Consider the following 26,195-nt stretch of genomic DNA (forward strand, 5'->3'; position numbering starts at 1 on the left):
GGTAATTGTACCTAATGCTTGACGGCGTGAGTTATCGTAGGCTCTTATTCCTTGTGTTGATGGGGATAAATGCTCATCTCTTATGCCTAACATCCTTGCAGTTTTAAGTGGGCAAACATTGATTGCCGATCCGTTATCTACAAGGGTCATAGGAACATTCATTCTTTTACATCTCACTGATAGAGTCGTAAAAGTGTATTATTTTTATAGATTAAACTCTTGATTTTATATCGACATTTGATGATTTAAGAGTATTATAAATATTTTCTTTCCCGGATACGAGATACTACTATTTTTATTTATTTGTTTGTAGGAAAGAAGAGTATGGTAGCAAAAAGCATTTAGCCACTACTTGGAGCAAAAGAAGCGGAGCTCATAAGACTAAATTAAGTCACATAATTTAAGCCCAACAATATTTGAGTGCAACTAGACACATGGGCCTTGAGGTACTCCAAGGTTTCACTCAGCAAAGCAAAAGAAAATTGAGTGGGAAACTAAGAGTTTCATTCACTCGTAAACCATGGAGCGATTTGTGCGAGTATCAATCATAACAATAGAGAAGATAGAGATGGAATTGGATAATTATTGGAGCAAGATACCCGGAGCTGCTGAGAAGAATTGAAGACTAGTATCTTATCTTTCGGAGGGAAGTTCTTGAGTGTTATCAGATCCGTAATTTTGGGGAGCAAAATTGAGGGAATATAATCTGAATTTCGGCCGAGAGTTGCGACATCCAACGGTGAACAGAGGTGGTAGACGAGTGAACAGAGGTGGCTTGGTTCTGTGCATGGTTACTCTGATCATCTACTGGAAGCTTTTGGTATTTTATATTTTTTTTACATTCACTTGTCAGCTACTTGTTTTTACTTTGGATTAGCAGTAGAAGTTTTGTTTAGAAAACGGAAATAATAAAGTTAGTGCTTCCTTAATTTGTTCTTGAATGCATCAGTTACTCCTAGGAATTATACTTTGATTGCTTAATATAATTTCTAGTATCTATTTCTATTTTGCTTTGTTAACTAGTTTGACTATGAATTCTATATGTTCTAGTATGATAACCTCAATATTTGTTATGTTAGGATAAATTATTAGGGGGGTAGGGAGATCAATTATGCATTGGATTATTGGATTGTGAGAATTGATATGTTGTAGTCCTTGGGTATTATGTATATTCTTAATTGGTTTGATAATCCGCTTGAATTACGAACTAGTTGATTATGTTTGAGACCGGCCATCTTTAGTATAATTTGTTAGTTTGACGACTAGAATTTTAGCTTGTGATCCGTAATTGTCCTAGCTAATACCATTAGTAGTGATTAGGTGTTTGATTGGTGACTAAAACTTGTCTCACACCTATGATTATCAACCCTTTGAGTTGCACAAGTCCGAGCTTGTGAGACTCGTGGCTTAAGTTAACTACTTCTTTGTTATTAATGCGGCTAATTAATCGAGTCTAGAGATCTTGTTCTAGATTATTAGTTAGTTAGACAATATTCCGAGAGCTTGTTTGGTATATTTGCAATTAAGGGAAGTTATGAATGCTTGTTTGTGTTCCTTGGTTAACATTAAGATATAAATGTAATTCGTATAATTCGATGACCAATAATTGATACTCCAATTCTATAATACATCTCCCGATTCCCTATTTCATTATTTTTGATCTTATCGTATTTTAATTTTTATTAGTTTACTTCTCCGTGCTTTATTTGTTATTTAGTCAGTAGTTTATTTATTAGATAATATCATTGTTTCTTCAAAACAGGGGTTTCTAACTTACACAAGTAATAATTTGATAATCCAATTCTTTGTGGGATCGACCCTAGCTTACCCTACTACATTTTAGGAGGTTTTAGTTAGGTTTATATTTGGTAGACACGCGACAGTCGTATCAAATTTTGGCGCCGTTGCCGGGGATTTGGCGTTTTATTTCATTATTTCTTGTGTTTTTTTTTTCTTTTCTAACTTTTCCTACTAACTTGTCACCTAGTTTTTTGTTTTTTGTATGTGTGACAGAAACTTGAAGCATCAAAGATTAAGAAACTTTGCAGCAAGGAATCAGGGACTGATAATTTATCCTTTTTCTACTCTTCCAGTAGCTAAAAGGACTCGTGCTCAAATACTGGAGCAAGCTTGTCACATTCTGTTGCCTCTAAGCGAAAGCTCGTCCTCAGACGAGGAAAGTGAAGAGATTTTTGAGATGGGTGACCGTACCTTAAAGCAGCTTGCTGTACCTACGTTTGATCCTAATTTGCTATGCATATTAGATGGCGAGACAGAATGTGAGATCAAGCCTGGACTGATCAGAGCATTACCTACATTTTCAGGCTTCCGCAATACTAGCTCCTTGGGTTCAGTTTACATGAATGAAGCGAACAGATTCTTGAAGGAATTTCACATAGCATGTGCGGGGATGAAACCTGCCGGTGTAACCCTCGATCAGCTCAAGTTAAAGGCATTTCCTTTTGCCTTGTCTGATGCTGCCAAGGAGTGGCTGTTCGGACTGCCTGCAGGAACCATCACAACCTGGGCTCAAATGCAAGAAAAATTCATAGAAAAATATTTTCCGGCATCTTTAGCAGCAAACATTAGAAAAGAAATATGTGGGATTCGACAAGAAGATGCAGAGACACTTCATGAGTATTGGGAGAGGTTCAAAAAGCTATGTGACAGCTGTCCTAACCATCAGATTAGTGAGCAGTTGTTAGTGCAATACTTTTATGAAGGGCTCACGGAATCAGATCGGAACCTAATTGATGCTGCAAGTGGCGGAGCATTGGTTGATAAGACACCCGCGGAGGCGAAGACACTGATAGCAAACATGGCAGCAAACTCTCAGTATCATGGAGGTCGAAATATCAAGTCCAGTTCTGTCCGTCAAGTTAATGAAGTGGTGAATTCTACCCTCGAGCAACAATTAGCTAAACTCACTTCCTTAGTGGAGCGAGTGATGATTGAGAAAGGGCAAGAAAAAGTTTGTGGCATATGTTCGACAGTAGGGCACCCAACTGATATGTGCCCTACTATGCAAGAAGAACAAGTGAATTCTGTTGGTGGTGTTCAGGGGCAACAAAGACGTTATGATCCGTTCTCCCAGACTTATAATCCAGGGTGGAGAGATCATCAAAACCTGAGATATGGCAATGTTCAGCAGCAGGCAAGCAACTCCAACCTCAGACAACCAGCTTTCCAGCAACAACAAGCATCTAATCCTCCACCTGGTTTTCACCAACAACCGCAATATCAGCCGCGACCTCAAAATCAGCTAGTTTCCCAGCCACAATCTGGTAGCATGTCTCTAGAAGAAATCGTGAAGGCAATGGCTGACAACACTTTGAATTTTTAGCAAGAAACAAGAAGTGGACTAAAGAACTTAGAGAACCAAGTTTCTCAGTTAGCTAACACAGTGGGAAAACTCCAAGCTCAGAATTCTAACAAGTTGCCTAGCCAACCAGAGAGAAATCCGAAGGAGAATGCAAGCACCATATCACTTAGAAGTGGCAAGCAGCTGGAGGTTCCAGAAAAAAGCAGGAGTGAAACGCTAGCAGAACACCAAGAGGAACAGGAGACTGTTGTTCCAGAAAAAAATGAGCAGCCCTCTAAGGTAAGTGATGTTGTTTCATCCAAAACTGACCATTTTTCTTCTTCTGTTCCTTTCCCTAGCAGGTTAACTTCTAAGGATAAGAAGAAAGAGATGGAAAAGGAGGTGCTAGATGTATTTCGCAAGGTAGAGGTGAACATACCTTTACTGGAAGCCATTAGACAAGTGCCGCGTTATGCAAAGTTTCTGAAGGATTTGTGCACTAACAAGCGAAAACTGAATGGAGATGAGAAGGTCAGTGTAAGTGAGAATGTATCTGCAGTTTTACAGAGGAAAATTCCTCCCAAGTGCAAGGATCCAAGTATTTTTACTATACCTTGTAGAATAGGTAACACGAGATATGAGAGATGCATGTTAGACTTAGGAGCTTCTATTAATGTGATGCCTTTATCTATTTATAAAGCTCTGAACTTAGGACCTTTAAAAGATACTCGTGTGATTATTCAACTTGCTGACCGTTCTAATACTTATCCCTTAGGAGTGATTGAGGATGTCTTAGTACAAGTAAATGAACTTGTGTTTCCTGCTGATTTTAATGTGTTAAATATGCCAAATGATGAATCCTCTAATGCAACGCCAATCTTATTAGGGAGACCTTTTCTAAAAACATCTAGAACCAAGATTGATGTTCATAGTGGGATTTTGACCATGGAATTTGATAGGGAGGTTATCCGATTTAATTTATTTGATGCCATGAGATACCCCTCTGATTGTGAATCTGTTTCTAGTATAGATGTTATTGATACACTAACTGAGCAAGTATTTTTTCTCTCTGGTCATGATGCATTAGATGTTGTTTTGACTGAACCTGTGGAAAAAGTGCAATACACTAACCTGCAGGAACATTTTGAGCTTGAAAATGATGTCAAGGAAGCTTTATCCTCCTTGGAAGTGCTTCCAAATAAGCAAGGAAGGTATGCAGATAAATTTATGAAATTGCCTGTCACATCTAACAGACTTTTACCTTCTGTTGTACAGCCACCTGAAGTGGAGTTAAAACCTCTGCCTGACCACTTGAAGTATGCATTTTTGGGAGAGAATGACACTCTTCCAGTCATAATCGCGAGTAACCTAACTCCGACTCAAGAGCAAAAGCTGGTGCAAGTTCTCAAGGAGCACAAAACAGCTTTAGGGTGGACAGTTGCGGATATTAAAGGGATTAGCCCTTCTATGTGCCAACATAGAATTTTATTAGAAGAGGGAGCTAAACCTGTGAGACAAGTGCAGCGACGACTTAATCCACCTATGATGGAAGTAGTAAAGAAAGAAGTATTGAAGCTTCTTGAAGTAGGGGTGATATATCCTATATCAGATAGCCCTTGGGTCAGTCCCTTGCAAGTGGTCCCGAAAAAGTCAGGAGTTACGGTGGTGGAGAATGATAAGGGAGAAATGGTTCCTACTCGAGTGCAAAATGGGTGGAGAGTTTGTGTAGATTACAGGAAACTTAATTCTATGACTCGAAAAGATCATTTTCCCTTACCCTTTATTGATCAAATGGTAGAACGTCTTGCTGGTCATGCTTATTACTGTTTTCTTGACGGATATTCAGGTTATGTGCAGGTTTCTATAGCTCCGGAGGATCAAGAAAAAACGACGTTCACATGCCCGTATGGCACATTTGCGTATCGTCGTATGCCATTTGGATTGTGTAATGCTCCAGCGACTTTCCAGAGATGTATGGTAAGCATTTTTTCAGATTACCTTGAAAACTTTATAGAAGTTTTCATGGATGATTTCACTGTACATGGCGATTCTTTTGATAGTTGCTTAGAGCATCTCACTTTAGTTCTTAAACGTTGTCTTGAAACAAACCTTGTGCTTAATTCTGAAAAATGTCATTTCATGGTCCAACAAGGTATAGTTTTAGGCCATATTGTGTCTTCTGAAGGAATAAAAGTTGATAAAGCTAAAATAGACCTTATTTCTTCTCTGCCTTACCCCGCCTCTGTGCGGGAAGTTCGTTCTTTTCTTGGCCATGCAGGTTTCTATCGCAGGTTTATTGAAGGATTCTCTAAGATTGCGCAGCCACTATGCAGACTACTCCAAAAGGATGTGGAGTTCCATTTTGATGAGGCCTGTAAGCAAGCATTTGACACGCTGAAAGACAAGTTGGTCACTGCTCCTATTCTACAACCTCCTAATTGGGAGCTTCCGTTCGAGCTGATGTGCGATGCTTCTAACTATGCTGTAGGGGCAGTGCTAGGTCAGCGAGTTGGAAAAGTTCCCCATGCTATCTAATATGCTTCGAAGACTTTGGATGCGGCTCAAGTTAATTATACTACAACTGAGAAAGAACTTTTAGCTGTAGTTTTTGCTTTAGACAAATTCAGGTCTTATTTATTGGGTACTAAAATTGTTGTGTTTACAGATCATGCAGCGCTAAAATATTTATGGTCAAAGGATGTATCAAAACCTAGGCTAATACGTTGGATTTTATTGCTTCAGCAATTTAATGTTGAAATAAAAGATAAAAAAGGTTCTGACAATAGTGTTGCTGATCATTTGAGCAGGTTAATTGTTGTAGAAGATGAAGGTAAAGCTCCAATTAATGAAGAGTTCCCCGACGAGCAACTTCATGCTTTGATCTCAGGAACTCCGTGGTATGCTGATTTAGTGAATTTTCTTGTATCCGGGAAATTTCCCGTCAGCTACATTAAAGCACAAAAGGACCGGATGCGAAGCATAGCAAAATACTACATATGGGATGACCCGTATCTCTGGAAGTATTGTGCTGACCAATTGATCAGAAGGTGCGTACCTGACTCTGAGTTTCTTTCGATACTAACTTTCTATCATTCTTATGCATGTGGTGGACATTTCGGGCCTAAGAGAACTGCACGCAAGGTTTTAGAGAGTGGATTCTACTGGCCATCTATATTCAAAGATGCATATGAAATTTGTAAGACTTGTGATAATTGTCAAAGAACAGGTACACTAGGTCCTAGGAATGAAATGCCCCAAACCCCCATTTTAATATGTGAAATTTTCGACGTTTGGGGTATGGATTTCATGGGACCCTTCCCCTCTTCTTTTGGTTTTCAATATATTTTGCTAGCTGTAAACTATGTCTCAAAATGGGTGGAAGCTATAGCCACCCGTACTGATGATTCTAAAGTTGTTGCAGAATTTTTGAAATCAAATATCTTTGCTAGATACGGATTTCCAAGGGCCATCATCAATGACAAGGGTACACACTTCTGCAACAAAACAGTAGGAGCTCTGTTAAAGAAGTATAATGTGTTTCATCGAGTGTCCACTGCGTATCACCCACAAACAAATGGACAGGCAGAGGTTTCCAATCGGGAAATCAAGTCCATTCTCGAGAAAACTGTGAATCCAAACAGGAAAGATTGGAGCCTCCGCCTTAACGATGCTTTGTGGGCGTATAGAACAGCTTATAAGACACCAATTGGGATGTCCCCTTACAGGTTAGTGTTCGGCAAACCTTGTCATCTTCCAGTAGAATTGGAACACAAAGCCTGTTGGGCTGTGAAGCAATGCAATATGGAGATGGATGCAGCTGGTGAGCAAAGGAAACTTCAGTTGCAAGAGCTAGAGGAAATCCGAAATGATGCTTTTGAGAACACGAGAATTTATAAGGAGAAAACTAAGGCATTCCATGATGAGCACATCACAAGAAAAACATTTACAGTGGGGCAGAAAGTTCTCTTGTACCATTCTCGGCTCAAACTTTTTCCTGGTAAACTCCGTTCTCGATGGGTGGGGCCGTTTGTTGTTACCAAGGTGTATGACCATGGTGCGGTGGAGATTCGTAGTGAGGACACGGGGAAGGAATTCAAGGTGAACGGTCATCGACTCAAGCCGTACTATGAGGGTTATCAGGTCCAAAACGTTGAAGTGATGGAGCTAGAAGTTCCAAATTATGACAACTAGCATGCAGAAAAGGCGTCGAGCTAACGACGATAAATAAAGCGCTATTGGGAGGCAGCCCAAATTTATTTTGTTTGTTTTTGTCATTTTATTTTCAAGTTTATATTTCTGTTTTCTTCCATCAACTTCTAATTTTTTTTAAAGCCCTTTATATTCTAGAAACTAATTCTACTCTGATTTTGTTTTTGCATGATAGTGAAATTGACTGGAACACAACCAACTGCTGGTGGAGTCAAGTTGAGCTGAAACAACACCTGTCCATATCCGAAAGTGTTTGCAGCATGATACTGTGGGCAGACCAAGCTTGGGGGATACCATCAGGCCAGGCTAGCTACACAATCAATGTTCATAGTTTGCCAACTGCATCCGGTGAGCTCGTTTCCTTCTCTCTATCTATTTCTCCCCTTTATTCATCCTGTTCTTATATTCTTTAAGTCACCCATTGAGGGCAATGTGTGAATTAAGCTTGGGGGGAGTGCATTCAGCTTTGTTTCTTGGTATGGTATTGAGTCTGGCAGTTTGTATTTGGACAATGCTTTGCATATATGATTCCATATCCACTCTACAATGCTTAACTTTGGCTTATAGACTTGTATGTATGCAGGAAAAAAAAAAAATTTGAAAAAAAAATGATTTCTTTGAGCAGTCACCAGCCTGATGGAAGTCAATATTGTGGTGTTATAATAAGAAAGAAATGATTTAGGCATTAAGCTCTTTGCACCACATAAGCTAGCCGGAAAAGCTTACAAATGACATGAGCCATTAGTAAAACCGATTTGAACTGTATTAGCCTACTCTATTGATTACCTATATGAGTCATGTTCTGAAAAATAAAATGAATCTTTTCCCTGCGTTCAGTAGAGCACATTGAAGGATTGCAGTGGACTGTTGCTATTATAATGATGATTTGATCAGGTGGTGTTCATTTATTCAAAAAGTTTCATATTGAAGGCTCTGCGTACCAATGTACGGGCTTAAAAAAAATAATAATAATAATAAAAAAAAATTAAAAAAAAAAATAAATGAATAAATAAATAAATAAAGCCCATATATGTACGTGTGATGTTTATGTATCATGATTGAGTAACTCGAGTTAGTAAATCCGTAGGGGTATCTTAAAACCTGGTGCCTTGGGCCAACTGGACCGGGAGTCACTAGTTGAAAGCTCATTACATGGGTTGCTTGACAGATACATGGCATTAAGAGTCATGAAACGCAAAAAAAAAAAAAAAGCTCATTTATTCTGTATACATGATGATTATTATTGCTCTACTATTCTTACTCTGCAAACCGCACTTTACCTTTTCCCCATTTCCGTGAATCAAGTCCTAATGATCTTTTGAGTTATTCAGCTACCTTGTTGATGGAAACTAGGCTGTGATTGTTTTAAGAGTTCGTATGTTGGTTCATGAATTCTTGAAATTAATTTTCTACCTGCATATATACTTGACTTGAAGTTGTTATTGAGCAAAGTGGATTGATTGGAACATGTCAGGTTGCCAATTGTTATATCATCAAGAGTCTAGCTCCTTTGTAATTTCATATTTTTGCTCGAGGGCAAGCAAAATTATAAGCTTGGGGGAGTTTGATAGAGTCGTAAAAGTGTATTATTTTTATAGATTAAACTCTTGATTTTATATCGACATTTGATGATTTAAGAGTATTATAAATATTTTCTTTCCCGGATACGAGATACTACTATTTTTATTTATTTGTTTGTAGGAAAGAAGAGTATGGTAGCAAAAAGCATTTAGCCACTACTTGGAGCAAAAGAAAGCGGAGCTCATAAGACTAAATTAAGTCACATAATTTAAGCCCAACAATATTTGAGTGCAACTAGACACATGGGCCTTGAGGTACTCCAAGGTTTCACTCAGCAAAGCAAAAGAAAATTGAGTGGGAAACTAAGAGTTTCATTCACTCGTAAACCATGGAGCGATTTGTGCGAGTATCAATCATAACAATAGAGAAGATAGAGATGGAATTGGATAATTATTGGAGCAAGATACCCGGAGCTGCTGAGAAGAATTGAAGACTAGTATCTTATCTTTCGGAGGGAAGTTCTTGAGTGTTATCAGATCCGTAATTTTGGGGAGCAAAATTGAGGGAATATAATCTGAATTTCGGCCGAGAGTTGCGACATCCAACGGTGAACAGAGGTGGTAGACGAGTGAATAGAGGTGGCTTGGTTCTGTGCATGGTTACTCTGATCATCTACTGGAAGCTTTTGGTATTTTATATTTTTTTTACATTCAATTGTCAGCTACTTGTTTTTACTTTGGATTAGCAGTAGAAGTTTTGTTTAGAAAACGGAAATAATAAAGTTAGTGCTTCCTTAATTTGTTCTTGAATGCGTCAGTTACTCCTAGGAATTATACTTTGATTGCTTAATATAATTTCTAGTATCTATTTCTATTTTGCTTTGTTAACTAGTTTGACTATGAATTCTATATGTTCTAGTATGATAACCTCAATATTTGTTATGTTAGGCTAAATTATTAGGGGGGTAGGGAGATCAATTATGCATTGGATTATTGGATTGTGAGAATTGATATGTTGTAGTCCTTGGGTATTATGTTTATATTCTTAATTGGTTTGATAATCCGCTTGAATTACGAACTAGTTGATTATGTTTGAGACCGGCCATCTTTAGTATAATTTGTTAGTTTGACGACTAGAATTTTAGCTTGTGATCCGTAATTGTCCTAGCTAATACCATTAGTAGTGATTAGGTGTTTGATTGGTGACTAAAACTTGTCTCACACCTAAGATTATCAACCCTTTGAGTTGCACAAGTCCGAGCTTGTGAGACTCGTGGCTTAAGTTAACTACTTCTTTGTTATTAATGCGGCTAATTAATCGAGTCTAGAGATCTTGTTCTAGATTATTAGTTAGTTAGACAATATTCCGAGAGCTTGTTTGGTATATTTGCAATTAAGGGAAGTTATGAATGCTTGTTTGTGTTCCTTGGTTAACATTAAGATATAAATGTAATTCGTATAATTCGATGACCAATAATTGATACTCCAATTCTATAATACATCTCCCGATTCCCTATTTCATTATTTTTGATCTTATCGTATTTTAATTTTTATTAGTTTACTTCTCCGTGCTTTGTTTGTTATTTAGTCAGTAGTTTATTTATTAGATAATATCATTGTTTCTTCAAAACAGGGGTTTCTAACTTACACAAGTAATAATTTGATAATCCAATTCTCTGTGGGATCGACCCTAACTTACCCTACTACATTTTAGGAGGTTTTAGTTAGGTTAATATTTGGTAGACACGCGACAGTCGTATCACTCACCGTGAGGTTGAGAGCCTTGTTGTGCTTGTCACCTTCTGGTGGCAAATCCTTGTCTGAAATAAGAGATCAAGTTAATAGGACTTGGGAGATCACTCGTTAAGAAATTGGCTAACCCCTCAGGAGTGGTATCCGAATCTATGCCTACCTTAGCCAAGGCATCCATTACTGCAACTCTATGTTCTCGGGATGTGGCTAGTAATTTCCATACATCCATTTCGACCTTAGTCTTTTTTAGTTGTTTGACAACACTGTTGTCTTCTATGATTGGTATGGGAACTTGTTGAACAGTAGGCATAGGTTGTGTTGTAATGGGAGGTTGCATTCTCCCCGATAAGTGACTTTTATGTCACTTTTAGGGTGTTTATTGAGTCGTATTCCGGCTTATTTTTCAATAATTTCACCATTTTATCCTTTATTTCTATTATATTATTATTCTCGTCTTTAATCACTATTTTGTGTATTTTTGCCCTTTTTATTAGTTTTTAGTTTATTTTTGTAGTTTTAGTTAGTAATTTACGTCTCCTCTCTTTTTATTTATTTGATTTTAGTTTCTAGTTTGTTTTATTTTATTTTATTTTATTTCATTTTATCTTATTATTTCTTTAGTTTTAGTATTTTATTTTACTATATTTGTCTTATTTTATTTTATTTTATATTTTGTTTCACCCTCGTGTTGGTTTTTGGTTGTAGGTGTGTTCGGGGTGATGCTCGATTTTCATGTTCAAATCAAGTTCGAAATTCCGGGTTTGAGTCAAATGTGTCAAAGCGAGTTGCTCAATTGGCTAGCCCCATATCCTTCACCCCACCACACCATATCCTACACCACTCACTCCCCTGCTCCCCTCAACAACACCAACTGCTCCTACACCCAACTAGCAATCACCACCACAATTCCCCTACTACCAGCCCACCTTACCACCACCTCGCAGCACCAACAACAGCAACGCAATTGACCACCAACCACCAGCCACCTAGCAGCACAACCAACACCACAAATCCACCAGCCAGCTCCCCTGCTTCCACTCGCAACAACAACAACAGTTACAACGTGCTAGTAGCTTTCAAGTAAGAGCCCCAGGTTTTGGGCAAAGCTCGCTTCGAGGGTAAGATTCGTTATCTTTTCTTTGTGAATATTTATTTATGCTTTGTGATATTAATTATTTCGAGTGGTTCCTTGGGTGGGGGTTGTTTCCGCTGTGAGTGGGACTCATCAAACCCCAACAGCGGTATCGGAGCCCAGCTCGTTTATTTTTATAATAATGTTTTTCAAGGTTTATTTTTGGCTTATTTTCTAGTTTATGTTGCTAATTAGATTAGTAGCTCGATTTTGTTTATTTAATCCCGTTTTTAATGTCGAATTTAGCTCAAAACCCAGATTTTCGCCTAAAACTAGTGAATTTTGGGTGGAAAACGTGTTCTGTAAAGGATTTTACCCCGTTGGGACTGTGATTTTAGCCAAATTCTGACCAGAAATGCCTTTTTCGAGGGGTTTTTCGTTTTTGACGAAAAATTTTAAGTCTTTTCTAACCTTGAAATTAATGGCATAAATTGTTGATTATATGGTTGATTATTTGCATTATTTTCTGCACTTTTATGTCCCCTTAAAGCACACTTACTTGGTAGTATTTTATTCTTAAAGGTTGTTTTATTTTCACATAATTGCAAACTAATTGCTTTTTAGTGTGAAAATTTTATTTTTTGAGGCTTCCTAAGTGTTAAAGATTCAATCTTTATTTATGATAAGTGATTAAAACTTTGAAAACCAGTAAATTACATGTTATTTTGAATTGAACTTTGTTGTTTTAATCATTTTGAGTTGATTAGAAACATAAAGCTTCGATTTTTGTGATAGAAATTTGGTAATATTCATGTTGGAAGATATAATTTTCAAGGATTAACAAATTTTAGATGTTGGAATTTTCATTTGAACATTAAAGTTCACATTTTTCCAACTTCCCTTTACTTTGTCAAATTCTCAAGTTTAATTGAAATTGATTAAACTGAAAGTGAGAAATTGCCTCAATTTTATTTTGCACCAAGCTAAACCAATTTAATTAAAGATGGTTCTTGGAATTATTTTAGTTATTGGACTTTGAAAATTTTATTAAGTTAGACTTGTTTAAAATTTTATTTTGCTCACTAAATTAGTTCTAAAATTAATTTAGAATTAATTATTTTTGTCTCGCGGAGAAGGGATCAAATCCAAAGATAGTGGCACGCAAAACGAGGCAATGCACCACCATAGCGAGCCGGGCTGCACAGCAGCCCGCATGTGGCTGCCATGGTGGTTGTGCCGCCTCGACTGTGGGCCGCACGCGCGGAAGCAGCCACGCACAGTAGCAGCTCACGCGCAGCAGCAGCAGCCACGCGCGGCTGTGCTGTGGCAGCGGCTCGCGGCTCGCGGCCGTGTGTCGTGGGTCGTGTGTTCGTGGTCTTGGCATGTGCATATGCTTGGTGCGGTGAGGTGACTAGCCGTAGTTGGCTTGATGTTAATTATTTTGCCGTTCATTTATTTTAATTAATTTTGTTTATTTTAATTAAAATTTTGGGGGGCTAGGCCTTGGTTTTTGAGCGATATTGTCAAAATTTCATTTTGACAAGTTTGGGTGCTACCAACTTAATTAATTGGATTACTTAAGAAAATGCGGAATTTAGTGGGAGCTTCAATTATTAATGACGTAATTTATATAATCGGTTAAACAACTTTGACTAGTTTAAATTAGGCGTGTTAATCTGATTAACCACCTAGATTAGTTAATAGTGCGCGCGTTGTTTGAATGCATTTTACTTGTTTTAATTTTGTAAATTGCATGGGCCATTCACAAATAGTGAATGGATGAATGGAATATATATATTCTCTCTCTCACAAGTTTTATTAAATGGCAACTAGTGGGACCCGACTAGGATAGAAAATACGGAGTACGTGCCGTTATGTATTTTTGTAAATCTAAATACGGTCTACGCACCGTTAAGTATTTTTGTACTTTAATATTTAGATTATTTCAAGTTGTAGACACTAGTTTTTCATAGTTTGGTTAAGTCTTAAAGACGGCGTATCTTGCAAGACAAAGCCTTGAATTGCAAATGAAGACCTATTGAAGAAATGAAGATTTCAAGGGGTCATGCTAGTTGCCAATATGCATCTATTAATTCGCTTTATATTCTATGCTTATATATATGTGTGTGAAATATTCGTTAGATGCATGTTTAGGTTTTCTTGATGTTGCGATGATTAGTTAAGTTCACTTAAATCAACCAACATAGAAATCCTAGGTCCCTAATAATATTGAGTAAAACTAGTCTTTCCAAAACAACACTTACTAACCGGACGATGGTGATGGTAGGCTACGCCAAAGCGAGGTGCCATCACTCCTCTAAAGGGCATAAGGCACACCGGATGTGCACGTTGGTTATTCAAACGCCTTGATATCATACGTGTTTCTTAACTCGTTTATCTGTTTAACTAATGATTAGTTTTGCAGGTATCGGCGTTATAAGAATGATTTGGAATTGCAGAACATTTTGAATCATTCTCCGTCCCTATCGATACTTTGACTCTCGTTTTTCGAAACATAAGTTTCTTCAAACTCAGTCAAAGTGGGGGCTTCTGTAGACACCCATTTGTGTCTCCCCAAAACCAAACCCAGTGATGAATGCCTTGCGCGTTGTGTTATTATCGAATTAGGTGAAAGTGATTCGAAAGTCAAATGTTGCGTTTTAGTTTTAATTAAATTCTTTTCTCTCTGTTTTGAAAATGACTTTATTTATTCGAAAATGTCCATTTCAGTTCATTTTGGTCCATGATAAGGGTCCAATAATGGTGTAGATGGATGGGGCTCGAAGAGACCTTTCCAACGATATATTATAAGCCCGATTCCGATTAATATTGAGGAAGTTATGGCCAAAATACTAAACTGGGTCCAGTTATTTATTTTAATACGGCTCAATGATCTAGAGGAGGGCCCGATATTAATTATTATTCCTAAAATTATTAGGATTAATTATAGTTTTCTAGAAGTTTCTAGAAAGTTCCTCTTAATTCTAATATTGATAAGTTTAATAATTAATTATCTTTTAAAGATTTTTATTTGGAATAAAATATTGTTTTGTTATCTTAAAAATACGTATTTTATCTTCTGTACGGATTTCGTAGATCAAGTTGGTTAAAGATCGGATTCCGCGTGAAGAAAAATGCGCTAATACAGGCTGTCGCCAAACGACAAGTCTGTCGCCTCGCGACAGACATTGTCGCGTCGCGACAGAGTTAATTCCTGGCGACACCGTGGAGTTTTATTCCTTATCAAATTCTGTGATTTTCCGGATTATTTTCATTATAAATAGCGTCCGAACTCCTGTTTTCAGAATCATCAATCATCATCAATTCTCGCTTAATTCTCTCTTTTCTCTCTTGAGCAATATATGCTTTCTTTCTCTCTCTTTTTCTAAGCTAGTTTTCACAAACAATATTCCACATACATTCGACTTAGAGTCATCTAGCCAAGTTCGAAGTTGCCTTCGCCCTAGACGTGAAAGGTTCGATATTTCTGAGGGTTTGGTCCAAAACTAGTCTAAACTTTATTTAATTTGATTTCAATTTAATTCTTTAATTATTCTTTATTATTTTCATTGAAGTTTACTAACTTGTGTATTTTGTTATTAGAAAGAGGTACGAGGCTTCAAAGTAAGTAGATTAGCTTACTCCCTATTTCTTTCATAATGTAGATTGCATGTTTATTATTGTTTTATAATTCCTAATATCATGTTAGGATGTTGTTTATGCTTCCTAGTATCATGTTAGGATGTTTAATTCCTAGTATCATGTTAGGATGTTATTTGTGCTTCCTAGTTTCATGTTGAGGGTGCCTTTTATGCCTTTATTATTTCTAATATCATGTTAGTACCATGTTAGGTTTAAAGTTTTGATCTTTATTGCTTAGTGACATGCTAGGATTTGTTATTAATCTTGTTAGTATTATGCCTTATCATGCTATTATCGTTATTATTTATTGTTTATTATTATGTTCCTTGATATTTTTATTGTTATTGCTTGATCACACCTTTTATGATTGTTAAAGGGAATTTATACTTGGAATCACGCTTAATAAGATAATTAATAATTTGGTTTAGGCTAATGTGATTTTAATTCAAGTGATCGCCAATAATAGTTTTATTTGTGCATTAATTTCAACCAACATAGATAAACAGGTTAGGTTTAATATAATGTTTGTATGTTATTCGAAAAGCGCACATGAATACGAGTAGAACAAAGTAGAGGCCTATTTTATAGGGCGGGTCCTTTCTTTTGTAGATTGGATTCGTACCCTCATCCCCGGACCCTGTTTGGTTCAAGACCTTATGGAGTAGTTGATGGTCCTTTCGGATTGTCTTTTGGGTTTACAAGTTCCTAAAACTTGTTGGCGACTCTTTTTGCTCTTCGTCTTTCCCTTTGGAACGCCACCCTACTTTAGTGTATGATCACAGTGGGGTTCAAGTTTGGGATTATCATAATGCTTGAAATATTCCCTACAGTTTTTGGCGACTCCGCTGGGGAGGATTTCTATTTATATTCCTGAAATTTATTTAATTTTGGCAATTATTTAGAATGAGCGGATGAGACTCGAAAAATTCTAAGTATTTCATGTGCGTGATTTGATTAACATTATTGTCATATGCATTAAAAGGTCCTCATGGGAGTACCCCATGAGTCAATCCATAGGAATTTTACACGTAGGAAATTTGAGAAATATCTTTCATGACTGGAATCGAAAAGATGATGCGAAATCTGGAAAATTCGAAGAAAATAGAAACTTGCCAAGGCATGTAGGAACTAGCGTCTAGAAAACAGGGCTTGTCGCCCGTAAAGAGTTTCTGTCGCCTGGCGACAGGAGCTTTTTTGCGGCGACAGTCCCTGTAGTCTGGCGCCAAGTTCTTCCAATACCGAGCCAGGGGTCTGTCTTCTTGCTTTGACCATTTCTAGCATTGTTGGCTTGCTTTTGCTTATTGATTGAGTCATTTTCTCACTTTTCTGAACCCATATGTGTTCTACATATGGATAAAACCCTCTGGGGGTTCCCGCTTCACCTGCCCAATGGAATATTCCACTATCATGTGCAAAGTTCAGATTTGGATACGTGTAATGTTTGTGAATCCACCAAACCGTGGCGTCGAGTTCGATTTCATCACGAACTCGCGGAATCTTGTCCATTCGCTCCAACCCTCCCGGTAGGCTTGTGTGCAATGCATATGGATTCTTAACCATGGACCTTTTTGACTTAACCCATATCCTCGAACTTTAGAGAACTAGAGCCATGGTTAGGTTGCAAACTCATCATGTTGTGATTATGTGAACTACTTGTGCCTTTGCTTGTATATATTATATGTGTGTTAACCGTTTGTTTGACTTGTGTTAAAGACTAAATAAATTGACCAATGACTAAAAGGACTTTGTCCAATCGATTAATTAATTAATTTCGAATTAATTAAAGGCTAATAATTTAATCAATTCGACTTAGTACGACTTTAGGCATGTCCATTTAGAGTAAAATTACTAGAAACGGTCCAGATTAATGTTCCAGCAATGGCGCAGGAATTTGGACTGTGGCGCTGCAGTCTAGAGTCACTACTACATAAACGAGCAAATGCAACCCCTAAAAACCATTACAATAGGGCAGAAAACCGTTGTTATACACCTATTGCAACGGTTAAAGGACCGTAGCATTTGCGGCCATTGCATTAGGTTTAATGCAACGATTCATTTTACCTAACGCAACGGTCTTATACCATCAACCATGGACCGTTGCATCAGGGCCTAAAGAAACGGTTGATTAAACCTAATGCAACGGTTGTTTAGAAATCCTACAGACCGTTGCAGCAGACCTAATGCAATGGTCTTTTAGTTCTAGTGCAACAGCCATTACTTTCTATAGAATCGTTGCATTATTATTATTATTATTATTATTATTATTATTATTATTATTATTATTATTATTATTAAATTATTATTATTATTATTATTATTTAATGCTCGTAGTAAATAAAAAAAAATTAATAAAACTACAAAGAACAAATAATGTAAGCAAAATTATATAACAACCACTTTATTTTTCCTCTACAAATAATAATAAAATTGTCACAATAATCCCATCACCATTCTTCCTCCTCGATATACATCATGTTATTCATCATCATATCACCATGTACCTATATATATAAAACAAACAACTAAATTACATTAGAGAATAATATCATTTAATCACATCACTCTACATTAAAAAAAAAGTTAGTTTAAATTCTTATTAGATAAATTTGTTAGAAAAGGTAATTATACATATTTGTCATAATACAATGATATGGTAATAATACATATTAAAAAGAACCACAAACCCAAAAATAATATTTAAATTTAGAAACACACATAAATAATAATCTAAAAACTAGATGAGCAAATTAAATAAAATCCCCAAGAGAAAAATAATCTAGAAACATAATTAATAGAAGTAGAAGAATTTAATGAAATAATAAGGACTTAAAAAGAACTATATATCATGACCAACATAAATTAACTATAAAATTATTCAATACAACAAGGCATTAGCTAAATAATCATTGATTTGTAATAGCTAATTATAAACAAAAATTAAGTAAAATTGTACTACACACATTAATTAATACTTCATATATGAAAAAATATAAAGAAATAAAATTCACATAACAAACTTACAAAGAAGATGATAATGAAAAGTATTGAAGCTTGATGTTGGAAGTTTGGAACTTGAAGAGAGAGAGAGTGAGAGACAAGATAGATATATAGAGAGAAAGAGAGTAGAGGATAAACATTAAGAGTATGTACATGGTAAGAATTTATTTCAAAAATAATGATGTCCCGCCGATTTACAATTTCAAATTTTCGAAAAATTATGGGAGCGGGAAACAAGGCGCGTTTTTGAATTTTCACATTTTAACACCTAGTGCAACAGTCATTTTTGGACCGTTGCAGTAGCCTAAAATTCCGTTGCATTTGATAGGCTGATGCAACGGTTATGTTAGGACCGTTGTAATAGCCTACAAATACGTTGCATTAGTTTTATCCGTTGCTTTGACCCGTTGTATTAATAATCACCATTGCATCAGACCGTTGTACTAGTTTTAACCGTTGCATTTGACCATTGCTTTTGTTCGTTTATGTTGTAGTGTGTCTGTCGCCTGGCGACAATTTTGTCGTCTGGCGACAGGCTTTAAACGGTGGCGACAGTCCTGTTGTTTTAGCGACAATCCAGTTTTCTTGCTTGAGTCACCACGACGAGTCTAATTAACAGTCTACTAATCGGATTAATCAGTTTGTTAATATTTCAAACCATGTTCAAGTCTTTAATTGAGTTTAGGCGTTTAAAAGTCCCATGGTCATACACTAAGAGTCAAAGACTTTGTTTAGTCAATTAATTAATTTGAACTAATAAAATTCCCTTAAATCGAGTCATAATTCCTTTTAGTCAACCCGGATTTTTATTCCCGTATATTGCATATGCGTCAACTTGTTTTGGTCATATCCGGAGTTCTAGGAAGAACCATGAGTCGTATAACCTATGGATCTGTAGCCCCGAGTTTTATCTTTAATTTGGCGTTGGTTTCATCCCAATCAGAGTCACAGATTAAAATTTATGACTAAAATACCACAGTCTGTCCAGTTTAATGCACATACGTGAAGTCTTAACTTAGTCTTTACTTGAGTCTAGTCACATAGTCTAGCCACATGGTCATGACACAAGTCCTAACATGTCACCTACACTCATTAGTCTTAGCGCACACTTTGTACATGTCGCCATGACCATGTATTAGGTTCATGCATGAGTCGTTTTTTCCGTCATTTGAGTTGGGGGTCCATTCTTTTTCCAATTCTTCCATATTTCTTTATCCACATCTTCTTCCTACACTCCACATACTTTCTCCATACACATCATTCCCTTCATTCTTTCATAATCTTTTTCCATCTATTGCATGTTGAATAAAACTTGAGTCTAAATAATTGGTATAAAACTTATCCCTAAATTCCCTTTCTACAGTACTTGGTCAAGGAGAGAAGGGCGTTTAATCAAGGACAACACTTTTGTTCAAGTTTTACTTTTCGACAAACCAATCGGTAGGAAAAGGAAACCTAAGAAGGCAATGGCTAGTCAAAAAGAACTTAATGAAGTCATGGGACAGGTAGCCAACTTGGCCGAGATGTTGCAAAACTTATCGCTGCAAATAAGTAATTCTGAAAAACAAAAACAAATGGACCTAATCCAGGAAAGCTTGGGCAAGCTGTCCAACGACTTTAGATTCCAAGAGATTAGCTCCCAAGGGGTCTCGGTGGATAAGGACCTTCTTCCACAAAAGTTCAATCCCAATGACATCCCTAAGTTCAAGGCTATGGATAATCCTTACACTACAACATAAACGAACAAAAGCAATGGTCAAATGCAACGGTTAAAACTAGTACAACGGTCTGATGCAATGGTGATTATTAATACAACGGGTCAAAGCAACGGATAAAACTAATGCAACGTATTTGTAGGCTATTACAACGGTCCTAACATAACCGTTGCATCAGCCTATCAAATGCAACGGAATTTTAGGCTACTGCAACGGTCCAAAAATGACCGTTGCACTAGGTGTTAAAATGTGAAAATTCAAAAACGCGCCTTGTTTCCCGCTCCCATAATTTTTCGAAAATTTGAAATTGTAAATCGGTGGGACATCATTATTTTTGAAATAAATTCTTACCATGTACATACTCTTAATGTTTATCCTCTACTCTCTTTCTCTCTATATATCTATCTTGTCTCTCACTCTCTCTCTCTCTTCAAGTTCCAAACTTCCAACATCAAGCTTCAATACTTTTCATTATCATCTTCTTTGTAAGTTTGTTATGTGAATTTTATTTCTTTAAATTTTTTCATATATGAAGTATTAATTAATGTGTGTAGTACAATTTTACTTAATTTTTGTTTATAATTAGCTATTACAAATCAATGATTATTTAGCTAATGCCTTGTTGTATTGAATAATTTTATAGTTAATTTATGTTGGTCATGATATATAGTTCTTTTTAAGTCCTTATTATTTCATTAAATTCTTCTACTTCTATTAATTGTGTTTCTAGATTAATTTTCTCTTGGGGATTTTATTTAATTTGCTCATCTAGTTTTTAGATTATTATTTATGTGTGTTTCTAAATTTAAATATTATTTTTGGGTTTGTGGTTCTATTTAATATGTATTATTACCATATCATTGTATTATGACAAATATGTATAATTACCTTTTCTAACAAATTTATCTAATAAGAATTTAAACTAACTTTTTTTTTAATGTAGAGTGATGTGATTAAATGATATTATTCTCTAATGTAATTTAGTTGTTTGTTTTATATATATAGGTACATGGTGATATGATGATGAATAACATGATGTATATCGAGGAGGAAGAATGGTGATGGGATTATTGTGACAATTTTATTATTATTTGTAGAGGAAAAATAAAGTGGTTGTTATATAATTTTGGTTACATTATTTGTTCTTTGTAGTTTTATTAATTTTTTTTTATTTACTACGAGCATTAAATAATAATAATAATAATAATAATAATTTAATAATAATTTAATAATAATAATAATAATAATAATAATAATAATAATGCAACGGTTCTATAGAAAGTAATGGATGTTGCACTAGAACTAAAAGACCATTGCATTAGGTCTGCTGCAACGGTCTGTAGGATTTCTAAACAACCGTTGCATTAGGTTTAATCAACCGTTGCTTTAGGCCCTGATGCAACGGTCCATGGTAGATGGTATAAGACCGTTGCGTTAGGTAAAATGAACCGTTGCATTAAACCTAATGCAATGGCCGCAAATGCTACGGTCCTTTAACCGTTGCAATAGGTGTATAACAACGGTTTTTTGCCCTATTGTAACGGTTTTTAGGGGTTGCATTTGCTCGTTTATGTAGTAGTGTTATTTTCATTTAAGAGCTTTTGAAACTATAATGAACATTAAAGGTATAGATAGAAAAGCATTTCACTATGTATTTTCTTTGTCTTTAGAAGCTATATGTCAACAATGGTACTTTTCTCTGGACAAAGAGAAGATCTCCAATTGGGAAGAAATAAAAAATGCTTTCATCAATAGATATAAATGTAACATTCAAGTTGAAACTGACCATAGACAGCTTGAGATGCTAAGACAAAAAGAAAATGAAAGCTTCACTTCCGTTTTCAACAAGTGGAGGGAAACTTCCGCTAATATGATTGAAGTCCCTACTGAGAAGGAGGCTGTGAGGTTGTTTATCAAGAATCTACAAGAGAAGTATTCGAAACATTTGAGATACCAACACAACTTTAACACTTTCAAGGCAGTCTACGACATAGGCATAGAGATTGAAGATGACCTTGCAAAACAAAAAGCTACTAACAATAGTAACCACAGTGGCTGGAAGGGAAAGAAGAACGACAATCCTTCTTCTTCTGAAAACACCTACTCTAGTAACAATGTTAGTACCTTAGACCTCAATGAAGTCTTAGCCACGAATAACCAAGAATCTAAGAAAGAATTATGGAATGAATTCACTCCTATTGGGATGAGCTATGATATTGCCTTCGATCGACTCCATACTAAAGGGCTCATTACTCCCATTGGACCTATTCAAGATCTCGCACTTGAAAAGAGATTGCCTAGTTGGAATCCAGATGCACATTGTAAGTACCATCAAGGTAGGGGTCATACTACTGAGAGCTGTTGGAAGCTAAAGGAAGCCATTCAAGATTTGATCGACAATAACAAACTTCCTATACCTCCAGTCGGTAAGAAGACCGGGTGATGATAAAGCACAAGACAAGAGGCGAGCTTCAACGACAAGATTTTGTGACCTCTTTCTTCTATTTCTTTTTTTTTCCTTCTTTACTTTCCCCAATAAAGTCTAGCATAGGCACCTTGCATTTTCCTTAGATTTACTTTGTAAGTTTTTTCTTTTTTCCCTTTTAATAAAATGAGCATTTTATTTCCTTGAATATGATCATTGCATTGCATTGTCAAAAAAAAATAAATAAATAGATAAAATCAAGGTCGAATTAAGCACAAGGTATATCAATGATTTGAGGCACCTCTTGTAGCCATATCATATCTTTCACCCTTCAAATATATAATCCTTTTCTTGATAAACCACATTGAGCCTCGTCTAACGATAGACCTTTCATTTTTCAACCCACATTTACTAACCTTGGGATGGGATAGTGTGTAACTTATGCAAATTCTAAACACAAAAGCTTGAGTGATCTCAAGATAAAAAAAAGTAATACAAAAAATAAATAAATAAAAGTGTATAAAAGGGAAAGTGTTCCAATGTCTTGGATATAAAAATATCTATGATAAGAACATGTCTCAGATTGCGTCTCTTATCGAGTGCTCGGTACCGTGCCTGAGAAACATGAATGCCAAGTGAGTGATAGACCGCATGATCGGGATTGCCCACACTTATAAAAAATGCGAATATGAAAAAAATGCAAAAGCAAAAAAAAAAAAAAGAAAAGAGCAAAAAATAAAAAAATAAAAGATAGCTCAAAAGAGAGAAAACCTCAAGCATAAAAATAAAAAAATTCAAAAGCAAGGTTACACACCTTGGGGGCTTATCTAGGGTCTTGAGCCTTTATCCCCTTCTTCTTCAACCTTTAGCCTAACCACGTTACAACCCTTAAAAGACCTTTTTGAGGTATACATACACTTGTGCGAGGTTCGGCTAGAGCTACGTTTGGCCTTATTCCTAACGGATACGTAGGCAACCTCATATTGAGGTGCGGCCATAATAAAAATGCATTCATTTTCACATTCACACACTTACACCATGATCATATAAAGAGATTTCCAATGCTCATCCCTATTCACTTAGAGCTAGACTTGGGGGCTTGATCCTTACATCATTAGCCTACCTAGCCTAAGAGTCATCATTATTTGACTCTTATCAAATAATATTTTTCCATACACTTAGCCTTTGCAGCTTAACTTTAGTGTCACTTTCACACACATCACAGATACATGACCAAATAGACTTCCAACAAGGAACCTTTTGTCATGAAATCTTAACATAACGTTGAAGCATGGTTTGTCATATCACTCATCACTCATCACTTATAATCATCATTGTATCAAAGTATGAAGTACTTAGCCTCCGTGCCTAAGTTACTTAAATACTTTCATAATCGAGTCAACTAAGATAGTTTAGGATGAATTAATCCTTACACCTTGAGGGATAGTATCAAATGCATATACTTGATTAAGCTCATTCAACATGCACCATCAAGCACTTTGATTCTTTTTCGCGTCTTTCCTTTTCGGGAGAAAGTCGGTACCCTTCACAAAAATGACGGAAAATTTTTGCTTTTTTTGCATTTTCGAGTCATGTACGTTGAGTCATGTTGTGTCATATCACATCGAGTGGAGGCTAACACATGTGTCAAACGATTTGAGTTAAGTCATGTCAAATCAATGAGTCAAGCAACACTAAGCCTTAGGTCAACCCTAAGATAATAAAAGATTAGCAAAGTCCTATAGTCTGAAATATAGATGCAGGTACATTCCAGCGAGCAAGAATATTCCCGGATTTTTTCGAAAAACCGCGAATATAGATATATGAGATTCTTCCAAGATGAGAGGAGTTTGAGCAAAAATTATATGGATCAGTAAATCATAGGTGAAGAGCCTTAAAGCGCCTAAGTATTGGCTCATAATAAGGCACCGAAATAATGGTTCAAGCCACCAAAATATTGGTTCAATAAACGCACCAAAGTAATGGTTCACAAAGGCAAAAGCACCAAAGTACTGGCACAAATGTAAAAGCAATGATGAATAATAGTATTAAGGGTCAATAGGTAAAGTGATTCTTTGGGAATGTCTCAACATAAAGGGAAATTGTTTAGTGGCGAAGTACGGTCGTGACGAGGTAGTGTCACAAATGGTGGAGATGGCGAAGCAAGGCCACCTTCGGCGGTCCCTCAAGGTAAAGAAGAGATTGTCTATAGCAGCGACATACTGCGGTGGCGACATATGGCCACAACCTAGAAGATGACGACATAAAGTTATTTTCGACGATGTTCCCGAAATACTGTGGAGGATTGTCACCAAGAATATTGAAGGCGACGACATATGGTTATCTTCAACGATGGCGTTCACGAGGCACAGTGGAGGTTGTCACAAACAACATTTGAAGCAACACAAAACGGTTACTCCAGAGACGTGTGCTCGACGGTGCAAGATACGCGTTTCTTAACTCGTTTATCTGTTTAACTAATGATTAGTTTTGCAGGTATCGGCATTATAAGAATGATTTGGAATTGCAGAACATTTTGAATCATTCTCCGTTCCTATCGATACTTTGACTCTCGTTTTTCGAAACATAAGTTTCTTCAAACTCAGTCATAGTGGTGGCTTCTGTAGACACCCATTTGTGTCTCCCCAAAACCAAACCCAGTGATGAATGCCTTGCGCGTTGTGTTATTATCGAATTAGGTGAAAGTGATTCGAAAGTCAAATGTTGCGGTTTAGTTTTAATTAAATTCTTTTCTCTCTGTTTTGAAAATGACTTTATTTATTCGAAAATGTCCATTTCAGTTCATTTTGGTCCATGATAAGGGTCCAATAATGGTGTAGATGGATGGGGCTCGAAGAGACCTTTCCAACGATATATTATAAGCCCGATTCCGATTAATATTGAGGAAGTTATGGCCAAAATACTAAACTGGGTCCAGTTATTTATTTTAATACGGCTCAATGATCTAGAGGAGGGCCCGATATTAATTATTATTCCTAAAATTATTAGGATTAATTATAGTTTTCTAGAAGTTTCTAGAAAGTTCCTCTTAATTCTAATATTGATAAGTTTAATAATTAATTATCTTTTAAAGATTTTTATTTGGAATAAAATATTGTTTTGTTATCTTAAAAATACGTATTTTATCTTCTGTACGGATTTCGTAGATCAAGTTGGTTAAAGATCGGATTCCGCGTGAAGAAAAATGCGCTAATACAGGCTGTCGCCAAACGACAAGTCTGTCGCCTCGCGACAGACATTGTCGCGTCGCGACAGAGTTAATTCCTGGCGACACCGTGGAGTTTTATTCCTTATCAAATTCTGTGATTTTCCGGATTATTTTCATTATAAATAGCGTCCGAACTCCTGTTTTCAGAATCATCAATCATCATCAATTCTCGCTTAATTCTCTCTTTTCTCTCTTGAGCAATATATGCTTTCTTTCTCTCTCTTTTTCTAAGCTAGTTTTCACAAACAATATTCCACATACATTCGACTTAGAGTCATCTAGCCAAGTTCGAAGTTGCCTTCGCCCTAGACGTGAAAGGTTCGATATTTCTGA

General features: G+C 36.3%; 1 pseudogene; it reads left to right on the top strand.

The window, feature by feature from the left end:
* The window catches only part of LOC145607085 (uncharacterized), a 41,553-nt pseudogene extending 33,463 nt beyond the window's left edge, over positions 1-8,090 (top strand).
* Positions 8,091-26,195: the final 18,105 nt, after the last annotated feature.

The sequence above is a fragment of the Chenopodium album genome, chromosome 23 (assembly GCF_948465745.1).
Source record: "Chenopodium album chromosome 23, dcCheAlbu1.1, whole genome shotgun sequence".
Taxonomy (NCBI): domain Eukaryota; kingdom Viridiplantae; phylum Streptophyta; class Magnoliopsida; order Caryophyllales; family Amaranthaceae; genus Chenopodium; species Chenopodium album.